The 11,110-nt window shown below is 45.0% G+C and overlaps 1 long non-coding RNA gene across 2 annotated transcripts; it reads left to right on the top strand.

Moving 5' to 3' along the window:
- The first annotated feature begins 2,680 nt into the window (after window positions 1-2,680).
- On the top strand, window positions 2,681-9,354 carry LOC120054960. Of its 2 annotated transcripts, none has more exons than XR_005477649.1 (8): window positions 2,681-2,701; window positions 3,690-3,886; window positions 4,168-4,189; window positions 4,311-4,358; window positions 4,443-4,493; window positions 4,615-4,674; window positions 8,481-8,561; window positions 8,671-9,354. It is a non-coding gene; the product is annotated as an uncharacterized LOC120054960 (long non-coding RNA). The 2 variants fall into 2 exon arrangements; XR_005477648.1 differs by having other exon boundaries at window positions 4,615-4,693.
- The last annotated feature ends 1,756 nt before the right edge of the window (window positions 9,355-11,110 follow it).

Genomic DNA, 11,110 nt, shown 5'->3' with positions numbered 1-11,110 from the left:
AACTGAGATATCTCTGTTTTCTTTATATTTTGGTTAGGTCAGGGTGTGACTAGGGTGGATATGCTAGTTTTTGTATTGTCTAGGGGTTTTGTATTGTCTAGGGGTTTTGTATTGTCTAGGGTTTGTATTGTCTAGGGGTTTTGTATGTCTAGGGTTTTGTAGGTCTAGGTGTTTGTATGTTTATGGTGGCCTGATATGGTTCCCAATCAGAGGCAGCTGTTTATCGTTGTCTCTGATTGGGGATCATATTTAGGTAGCCATTTCCTTTTGGTGTTTGTGGGTTCTTGTCTATGTGTAGTTGCCTGTCAGCACTCATTTGTATAGCTTCACGTGCCGTTTTGTTATTTTGGTTAGTTTGTTCAGTGTTCATTCTTATTATAATAAAGAATGTACGCATACCACGCTGCGCCTTGGTCCGGTTCCTACGATGAACGTGACAGAAGAACACACCATAAATGGACCAAGCAGCGTGTTCAGGAGGAATGAACCTGGGAGGAGATTTTGGATGGAGCAGGACCCTGGACTCGGGCTGGGGAGTATCGCCTTCCGAAGGAGGAAATAGAGGCAGCAAATGCAGAACGGCGATATTACGAGGAGTTATACCAGCGAGGTAGGCCACAGAAAACCCAATAAAAAAAAATTGGGGGGCACATGGAGCAGTCGGCGGAGCCGAGGTGCGAACCAGAGCCAGTCAGGGAGTCGGATGAGGAGTTTGACGCAAGATTCCTGAGAGAGGTGCTAGCATTGAGAGCGCTGCAGAGCGGGCGTGCTGAGGTGCGTGTCCTCAGCCGGGTGTCACCTGTACCGGTCCCACGCATCCGGTCTCCAGTGCGCATTCATAGCCCAGTGCATCCGATGCTAGCTTCCCGCACTTGCCGGGCTCAAGTGAGCATCCAGCCAGGACGCATTGTGCCAGCTCTACGCTCCAGAACTCCAGTGCGCCTCCACAGTCCAGTACGTCCTGTGCCTCCTCTCCGCACTCGCCCTGAGGTGCGTGTCCCCCGCCCGGTACCACCAGTGCCGGCACCAAGCATCAGATCTCCAGTGCGCCTCCACAGTCCAGTACGTCCTGTTCCTGCTCCTCGCACTCGCCCTGAGGTGTGTGTCCTCAGCCCGGTACCCCCAGTGCCGGCACCACGCATCAGAACTCCAGTGCGCCTCCACAGTCCAGTACGTCCTGTGCCTCCTCTCCGCACTCGCCCTGAGATGTGTGTCATCAGCCCGGTACCACCAGTTCCGGCACCACGCATCAGGCCTCCAGTGCACTTCCACAGTCCAGTACGGCCTGTGCCTCTTCCCCACACTTGCCCTGAGGTGCGTGTCCTCAGCCCGGTACCACCAGTTCCGGCACCACGCATTAGGCTTCCAGTGCGCTTTCACAGACCAGAGCTTCCATGGGCGAGTTCCGAGTCCAGAGCTTCCGGCGACAGTTCCCAGTCCAGAGTTTCCGGCGACAGTTCCCAGTCTAGAGCTTCCGGCGACAGTTCCCAGTCCAGAGCCTCCGGCGACAGTTCCCAGTCCAGAGCCTCCGGCGACAGTACCCAGTCCAGAACTTCCGGCGACAGTTCCCAGTCCAGAGCTTCCGGCGACAGTACCCAGTCCAGAGCTTCCGGCGACGGTACCCAGTCCGGAACCTCCGGCGACGGTCCCCAGTCCGGAACCTCCGGCGACGGTCCACAGTCCGGAACCTCCGGCGACGGTCCACAGTCCGGACTGGTCCAGAACCTCCTAAGACGGTCCACGGTCCGGAACCTCCTGCGAGGGTTCCCGGTCCGGAGTCCCCGGCAACGATCTACGGCCCGGTTCCTCCGGTGACGAGCCACGGTCCGGTTCCTCCGGCGACGATCCACAGTCCGGAGCTTCCGGCGACGATCCCCTCACCAGAGCCGCCATTGAAGATGACGTATCCGCGAGCGGAGTGGGTACTTCGCCCCGCACCGGAGCCGCCCCCGACGGTAGATGCCCACCCGGACCCTCCCCTATTGAGTCAGGTTTTGCGGTCGGAGTCTGCACCTTTGGTGGGGGGTACTGTCACGCCCTGACCATAGAGAGCTTTTTATTCTCTATGTTGGTTAGGTTGGGTTGTGACTAGGGTGGGTCATCTAGGTGATTATATATCTATGTTGGCCTGGTATGGTGCCCAATCAGAGGCAGCTGTTTATCGTTGTCTCTGATTGGGGATCATATTTAGGCAGCCATTTCCCCATTGTGCTTTGTGGGATCTTGTCTAGGTATAGTTGCCTGCGAGGACTACATTGAGCTTCACGCTTCGTTTTGTGCTTTATTGTTTTGTTTTTTTTCTTTGAGTTTCTCTTCCAAATAAAGAGGATGGAAACATACCACGCTGCATCTTGGTCCACTCATTATAACGATCGTGACAGTCCACTTGATATTCAACGCCAGTCCATTCATTTTCATTGTTGTTGGATGCCAACCATACATTTTTTGGGGACATTTTCTCTGGGTAAAAAACTATCCTCTATTACAGAGTTTTTTTACTGCGACTTAGCTTCTTTGCTCAAGTAAGTAACGTTACAGCTTTCCTTCTTGCTTTACATGTTATCAGACTTTTGTCATAGCTAATGCAAATTGTTTGTCTTTAATGTTTGCTCAAACAGTAACAGGCTGACCAAACCGGGCGCGCGTCATCACGCGCATGTTGATTTTGTACCCCCACACCAGACACGAACAGGACACACAGGTTGAAATATCAAAACAAACTCTGAACCAATTATAGTAATTTGGGGACAGGTCGAAAAGCATTAAACATTTATTCCAATTTAGCTAACTTACAGTTGCTAGCTAATTTGTCCTGGGATGTAAACATTGGGTTGTTATTTTACCTGTTATTTATTTTGCAATGTGAGCGCAGGCAATGCGAGTTGTGTGGTCAGCATGTAATGTTAACACATTAAGCTAGCAAAGTGAACTCAGCTTGACAATGAAGTAAATGCTAACTTACCTAGCTGGCGTGTTTTACTGCATTATTTTTAGGACAATAATGTTAACCTCAAGTTGTCTAGCTAGCCTTGTTAACTTAGGTAACGTTGGCATGTTTACTAAGTTAACTAGCTAAATACATGAACTCGGCCATTGCTCGGTGCTGTTGCTTGTACTAGCTAGCTAGCTAAATTATGTTGGTGCTCTTTTGTCCTTGCTAGCCGAGTTACTTAGCTAGCTAGTTAGTTGGTTTGCTAACATTAGTGTGGTGGTATGTTAGCTTGCTAGCTAGCAGCTTGTGTTAAGTTGGCTAGCTTACTATCTGCTTGTGTCCTTGCTAGCTGAGTTAGTTAGCTAGCTAGCTTGCTAATGTTAGACGCTAGCTAACAACATTAACTTGTCTGTTTATGACATATGTAGGTGCTGGTAATGTTATTTTATAGGGCATTTACCCACTGCTCTAGAATGTAGTAAAATATGGGTGAATTCAAGAGTGTGCTACCAAATGAATGTCTAAATGTAGTTTTCTTTAGCCTATGCCATCATGAGTTGCACAGTTAGTCACTTGATTGTTCTCTCCCTTGAGCCACTTGTAGACATGGCATAGCCCTGTTTGTTTCTGTTCGCCTCTCACTAGATACATATCTTAGGATTTCACTGGGTATTGTGTGATTTGTAATGTAAGTTATAATGTTTTGATTATAAGTGGTCTTCATGCTTAGTTCTCCCTCTTTCTCTCCTGTCTTTAGGTCATGAAGTTTGCCGTTGTTCAGTTCCTGGTTGAGAATAACGAACCATATGCAGTAGTTCCACAAGTGTGGATCAAATATGACATCTGTTATTGGCTACCACTCAGCCTCAGAAAAAAGAACCAAAGAAACAATTTAGCCATCAAGTGTACGCCACCATACAGCACCTGTTTTTTTTAAGTTCATGAAGGGAGCAGGTAATTTGGCCTAATTTATGTTTCTGATGTACTCTCATTTGAAATATTATTGTAATTAACTTGCCTGATGTGAAAGTCAGTGTTTTGTGGGATAATTCATGCCTCTACCTTTATTATTCACTTGTCTAGACAATTGGGAGATGGCACAGATGTATTGTAAACGGTTTCAAGCAGGTTCCAGTGTTGAAATGATAGATGACGAGCAAATAAGAAAGCAGGAGAACTGCAAATCAGCTTTCATGGTCAATTTCCAAATGTACTCATGTATTTTTTCTTCTTAGAATTAGTTGTCTCCGAATACAAGTAAGTGAAACATTATGCATGAAAAAAATCCATTGGAGGATGTATCCTGTTCTGCTAAATACTGATAGAATTTCAGAGGAGAAACAAGCCCCTTTATTCATGTGATCTGTCTTTCATTTAGGACAAGCATCATATTGACCACAGCAGCATGTGGAGGACAGCCATGGAGGTACTCTATGTAGTACATGTACTTTTCCCAGATGAGATTTTTTTTTTTTTACCGTATTTCATTTCAATGTATTGTTTCAAACAGGGCCTGCAATGAGACACTTCAACGGGCCAAATTATGGCCGTAGATATGAAGGTAAGAACATAACGAATTAAAGTATGAACAGTAACTTTTTTGCACCATGTCTGAATGTGACTATATGTACATTCAGAGGCGAAACGAGAACCTTTATTAATTCAATCTGTCTTTCAATTAGGACATTGGACAGCTCCAACATCATATTCACCACAGCAGCATGTGAATGACAGCCATGGAGGTACACTATATATACAAAAGTATGTGGACACCCTTTCAAATGAGTGAATTTGGCTATTTCAGCCACACCCATTGCTGACAGTTGAGCACAAAATTGAGCACAAAGCCATGCAATCTCCATAGACAAACATTGACAGAAGAATGTCCTTACTGAAGAGCTCAGTGACTTTCAATGTGCCACCATCATAGGATGCCACCTTTCCAACATGTCAGTTCGTCAAATTTCTGCTGCGATGTTGTAGGCCACACAAGCTCACAGAACGGGACTGCCGAGTGCTGAAGTGCGTAGCGCATAAAAATAGCATGTTCTCGGCTGCAACAGTAACTACCGAGTTACAAAATGTTTCTGGAAGCAACTGTTCTTTTGGAGCTGGTTTCCATGGCTGAGCAGCCGCAGACAAGCCTAAGATCACCATGCGCAATGCCAAGCATATGCTGGAGAGGTGTAAAGCTTGCCGCCATTGGACTCTGGAGCAGTAGAAATGCGTTCTCTGGAGTGATCAATCACGCTTCACCCTCTGACTGTCCAACGGACGATTCTGGGTTTGGCGGATGCTAGGAGAATGCTACCTGCCCAACTTTGTGTCAACAGTTTGGGGAAGGCCCTTCTCTTTCAGCATGACAATGCCCCCGTGCACAAAGCGAGGTCCATACAGAAATTGTTTGTTGAGATTGGTGTGGAAGAATTTGACTGGCCTGCACAGAGCCCTGACCTCAACCCCATCTAACACCTTTGGGATGAATTGAAACGGTGAATGCGAGCCAGGCCTAATCACCCATCTTCAGTGCCCAACCTCACTAATGCTCTTGTGGCTGAATGGAAGCAAGTTTCAGCAGCAATGTTCCAACATCTATTGGAAGGCTTTCCCAAAAGAGTGGAGGCTGTTATAGCAGAAAAGGGGGGGACCAACTCCATATTAATGCTCATGATTTTGGAATGAGATGTTCGACGAGCAGGTGTCTACATACCTTTGGTCATGTAGTGTATGTACTGTAGTACATTCGCTCAGCCTGGATGAGACTATGCTTATCTGTCCCGTTTTGCACAGTATGTAATTGTATTAAAAAGTAACCTGTAATTCTTTACTTTTACATTTTTTTACAAAAATGTTGGGGTAGAAATCCAAAGACTCCGGCAGGAAAACAAATCACTGAAGGAATACCGGGAAGAAATGCAAAAACTCCAGCAGGAAAACAGAGCCCTGAGGGAAGAAGTTAAGGTGCTAAGGTGTGGGCAAGCGGGTGAGAACATAACAAGACACATCTATTTTTGCTGTATTGTCACATTGGTATGAAGAGATTCGGGAGACAGGCGCAGGAATGCATAATAGGGTTTTTAATTATACCCCAAATGACGGCGTGCCGTGCAAAGGCACAGGGACGAAGACCAAACAAACACTAAACAGAACACAGGGTTGAAATCCAAACAAAAGAGCGAGGAGTACCTTGAATAAATACACACGTGTACGATGATTAACACACGGGACGAGACTCGTAATCATCTGCGCAATCCACAAGGGCATGAAAGTCCAAAACACACAACACAGGTTCTCACATGCACCAATGGACATTGTAACAATAAATCGACAGCCCAATGGAAACTAAAGGGCACACTTAAACAAGTACTAACTTCTTTGGGGTAGGGGGCAGTATTTTCACGTCCTGATGAAAAGCGTGCCCAGAGTAAACGGCCTGCTACTCATCCATGAAAGCTAGAATATGCATTGGATAGAAAACACTCAGAAGTTTCTAAAACTGTTTGAATGATGTCTGTGAGTATAACAGAACTCATATGGCAGGCAAAAACCTGAGACAAAATCCAACCAGGAAGTGGGAAATCTGAGGTTGGTCGATTTTCAACTCAGCTCCTATTGAAGATACAGTGGGATATTGGTAATGTTGCACTTCCTAAGGCTTCCACTAGATGTCAACAGTCTTTAGAACCTTGTCTGATGCTTCTACTGTGAAGTGGGGCCGAATGAGAGGGGATTGAGTAAGGTCTACCATGACCTGAACATGGGCTGACCATGCGCGTTCATGTGAGAGCGAGCTCTGTTCCATCACACTTCTGAAGACAACCGGAATTCTCCGGTTGGAACATTATTGAAGAATTATGTTAAAAACATCCTAAAGATTGATTCAATACTTCGTTTGTCATGTTTTTACAGACTGTAATATAATTTTTACAATTTTTCGTTCGTACTTTCCACTGGACTTGCCCGCGTGTCGTGAGTTTGGAAAATGTACTGAACGCTAGAACAACACGGAGGAATTTGGACATAAATGATGGACATTATCGAACAAAACAAACATTTATTGTGGAACTGGGATTCCTGGGAGTGCATTCTGATGAAGATCATCAAAGATAAGTGAATGTTTATAATGTTATTTCTGACTTCTGTTGACTGCACAATATGGCGGATATATTTTTGTCTTGATTGGGCTCTGAGCGCCGACCTCAGATTATTGCATGGTTTGCTTTTTCCGTAAAGCTTTTTTGAAATCTGACACAGCGGTTGCATTAAGGAGAAGTGCATCTAAAATTCCATGCATAACACTTGTATTTTCATCAACATTTATAATGAGTATTTCTGTAAATTGATGTGGCTCTCTGCAAAATCACCGGATGTTTTGGAACTTCTGAACGTAACGCGCCAATGTAAACTCTGATTTTTGGATATAAATATGAACTTTACCGAACAAAACATACATGTATTGTGTAACATGAAATCCTTTGAGTGTCATCTGATGAAGATCATCAAAGGTTAGTGATTATTTTTATCTATATTTCTGCTTTTTGTGAATCCTCTCTTTGGCTGGAAAAATGGCTGTGTTATTCTGTGAATAGGCACTCACCTAACATAATCGTTTGGTTTGCTTTCATCGTAAAGCCTTTTTGAAATCGGACACTGGATGGATTTACAACAGGTGTATCTTTAAAATGGTGTAAAATACATGTACGTTTGAGGATTTTTAGTTTTGGGATTTCTGTTGTTTTGAATTTGGCGCCCTGCAGTTTCACTGGCTGTTGAAGAGGTGGGACACTACCGTCCCACGTACCCTAGAGAGGTTAATCAGTGGGAACAGGGGACAGGTGTACGTAATGAAAGTTCCGGAGGGATCCGTGATAGTACCCCCGACGCGGTGCACTAGAAACGCAATGACACAGGCCTCGAGGACGATCACAGGAGAGCAGTGCGGGTCGATCAGGACCCGATGCAGCTGCCGAAGTTGTGTCGTCATCAGAGGGGTCAGTTGCCGCTGCCGAAGTTGCAGCGGCATCAGACGGACCAGTAGCAGTGGTGTCGGACAGACCACTTGTGGCGGCGTTGGAAGGGCCAGTTGTGGCTGCTGAAGTGGCGTCATCGGACGGACCTGTTGTGGCGACGCCGAACGGCCCAGTTGCAGCTGCCGAGGTTACGGCGGCGCCGGGCGGACCAGTCGCAGCATCGTCAGACGGGCCATTCCCGCTGTCTCCCTTAATGGTTGATTATTCTGTCACATTGGCATGAAGGATCGGGAGACAGGCGCAGGAATGCGTAATATGGTTTTTATTATGCTCCAAATTACGGTGTGCCGAGTAAGGGCACGAAAGCCCAAAACACACAGCACAGGTACTCACACGCACCAACGGACATTCTAACAATAATCGACAGCCCAATGGAAACCAAAGGGCACACTAAAACAAGTACTAATCAGTGGAAACAGGGGACAGGTGTGCATAATGAACGTTCCGGAGGGATCCGTGACATGTATCATTGTTTTCATGAGTGTGAAAGTGATTAACTGCTCAATTATTTTCTATAGGTTCAGGTGGTATCAGATTATTGAGTCAAGTGGCACAGGTTACTACCATGATAAGGACCTTTGCTGCTACTGGGCAATCAGGTAAGAACATAACTTGCTCATCTCTTTTTGGTGTAGCCTTAAACATGATTATCTGTAACTGTGTTTAGGAGTGTGACAGTTATTAACTGCTCTTTTTCTCTCACTATAGGTCTGGATAAAACACTTTTGCTGAGGTGTATGGTAACAGCAACAGTGTGTGTGTGTGTGTGTTTGTGGCTATGCAAGCTTTTCCTGCAGGTGAGATATTGACAGCGGCTGCCTGTGGAAAGCGCTGTGATGTGCTGGAGTGGACAGAGGAACGGAGGTCCTTTCTGCTCTCTCACACACACACTCTGCTTTTTCACTCCAGCCGGTACTCTACAGGGATGTTAGTCACATACAGCCCGGCCAACAAAGACCCAACACATTTGACAGCTGGCATGACATAAAAGAGAGAGAGAAAAAGGACTGTTGTTGTAGGCTTTCCTCCATGGTATTACATGTACATGGCAGCAATGTAATGTAACGCCTCAACGCTCACCCTTAATTGGGGTATGAAAGAGAAAGCCATGGAGAGGTTGTTTTTATTGTACACAGACACACACATACGCACGCATAACCACATGTGCAAGGAATTCTCTGTTCTAAAATTCCATTTCATGTCCAGTCATCATTACCAGTAGATATATATATATACTGTATATACACTACCGCTCAAAAGTTTGGGGGTCACTTGTTTTTGTCCTTGTTTAAGAAAGAAAATAACACTTTTTGTCCATTAAAATAACATCAAATTGATCAGAAATACAGTGTAGACATTGTTAAGATTGTCAATGACAATTTTAGCTGGAAACTGCAGATTTTTTTATGGAATATCTACATTGGCGAACAGAGGCCCATTATCAGCAACCATCACTCCTGTGTTCCAATAGCACGTTGTGTTAGCTAATCCAAGTTTATCATTTTAAAAAGGCTATTTGATCATTAGAAAACACTTCTGCAATTATGTTAGCACAGCTGAAAAATGTTGTGCCAATTCAAGAAGCAATAAAACTGTCCTTCTTTAGACAAGTTGAGTATCTGGAGCATCATTAGTTGTGGGTTCGATTACAGGCTCAAAATGGCCAGAAACAAAGAACTTTCTTCTGAATCTCGTCAGTCTACTCTGGTTCTGAGAAATGAAGGCTATTCCATGCAATAAATTGCCAAGAAACTGAAGATCTCGTACAATGCTGTGTACTACTCCCTTCACAGAACAGAGCAAACTGGCCCTAACCAGAATAGAAAGAGGAGTGGGAGGCCCCGGTGCACAACTGAGCAAGAGGACAAGTACATTAGAGTGTCTAGTTTAAGAAATAGACGCCTCACAAGTCCTCAACTGGCAGATTCCTTAAATAGTACCCGCAAAACACCAGTCTCAACGTCCACAGTGAAGAGGCGACTCCGGGATGCTGGCCTTCTAGGCAGAGTTCCTGTGTCTAGTGTCTGTTCTTTTGCCCATCTTAATCTTTTATTTTTATTGGCCAGTCTGAGATATGACTTTTTCTTTGCATCCCTGCCTAGAAGGCCAGCATCCCGGAGTATCCTCTTCACTGTTGACGTGTCTGTCATTAGGCTGTCATTAAGGCAAAGGGTGGCTACTTTGAAGAATCTAAAATATAACTTATAAATGTTGATTTGTTTAACACTTTGTTGGTTACTACTTTAACGTCTGCTTCCAACTCATACTCTTAAACACATAGATCCCCTGAACACAGTTCACTTTCCAGCTCACACTTTCAAAGACATAGATCCCCTGAACGCAGCTCACTCTCCAGATCCCAATCACCTGAATTCTGATCACCTGTTCTAGCCCTTATATATCATTTACACACTTTATTTAGTTCAGTTCATTGCACCTGATCATTGTGAGGTATTGTTTGTTTTTGATCACATTCTATTCGGAGCTCTGTTTATTTCCATATTAGTCCACACGTGTATTGTAGTATTTGGCCATCCTCACTAACAATGTTTTTCTGCCTATTCCCTGCCTGTACTTTTGCCAATCAGATTTCCTGTCATCAACCTCTTGCCTGATTGTCACGACTTCCGCCGAAGTCGGTCCCTCTCCTTGTTCGGGCAGTGTTCGGCAGTCGACGTCACTGGCCTTCTAGCCATCACTGATCCATTTTTCATTTTCCATTGGTTTTGTCTTGTCTTACTTCACACCTGGTTCCAATCCCATCAATTACATGTTGTGTATTTAACCCTCTGTTTCCCCTCATGTCCTTGTCGGAGATTGTTTTATTGTATGTGATGTGCAAGTCGTGTCGGTGTGCGACGGGTTTTGTACCCACTTATATTATTTTTTGTATATTTTGGTTTTTGGAGTTTTATGAGCACTTATTAAACGACTCCTTTATACCAAGTTCCTTTTCCGGCGCCTGACTTCCCTGCCACCGACATGCACCCATTACACTGATCTCCCGGACTACGTTATTAGCCTTTTTCCCATGCCTGTACTGTTACCTTTTTGGGTACCAAAACATTTCTGCAGCATTGAAGGTCCTCAAGAACACAGTGGCCTCCATTATTCGTAAATGGAAGAAGTTTGGAACCACCAAGACTTT

The sequence above is a fragment of the Salvelinus namaycush genome, chromosome 1, assembly GCF_016432855.1.
Source record: "Salvelinus namaycush isolate Seneca chromosome 1, SaNama_1.0, whole genome shotgun sequence".
Classification (NCBI taxonomy): Eukaryota; Metazoa; Chordata; class Actinopteri; order Salmoniformes; family Salmonidae; genus Salvelinus; species Salvelinus namaycush.
The sequence above is the reverse complement of the archived record's forward strand: the minus strand, read 5'-3'. Positions and strand labels throughout refer to the sequence as shown.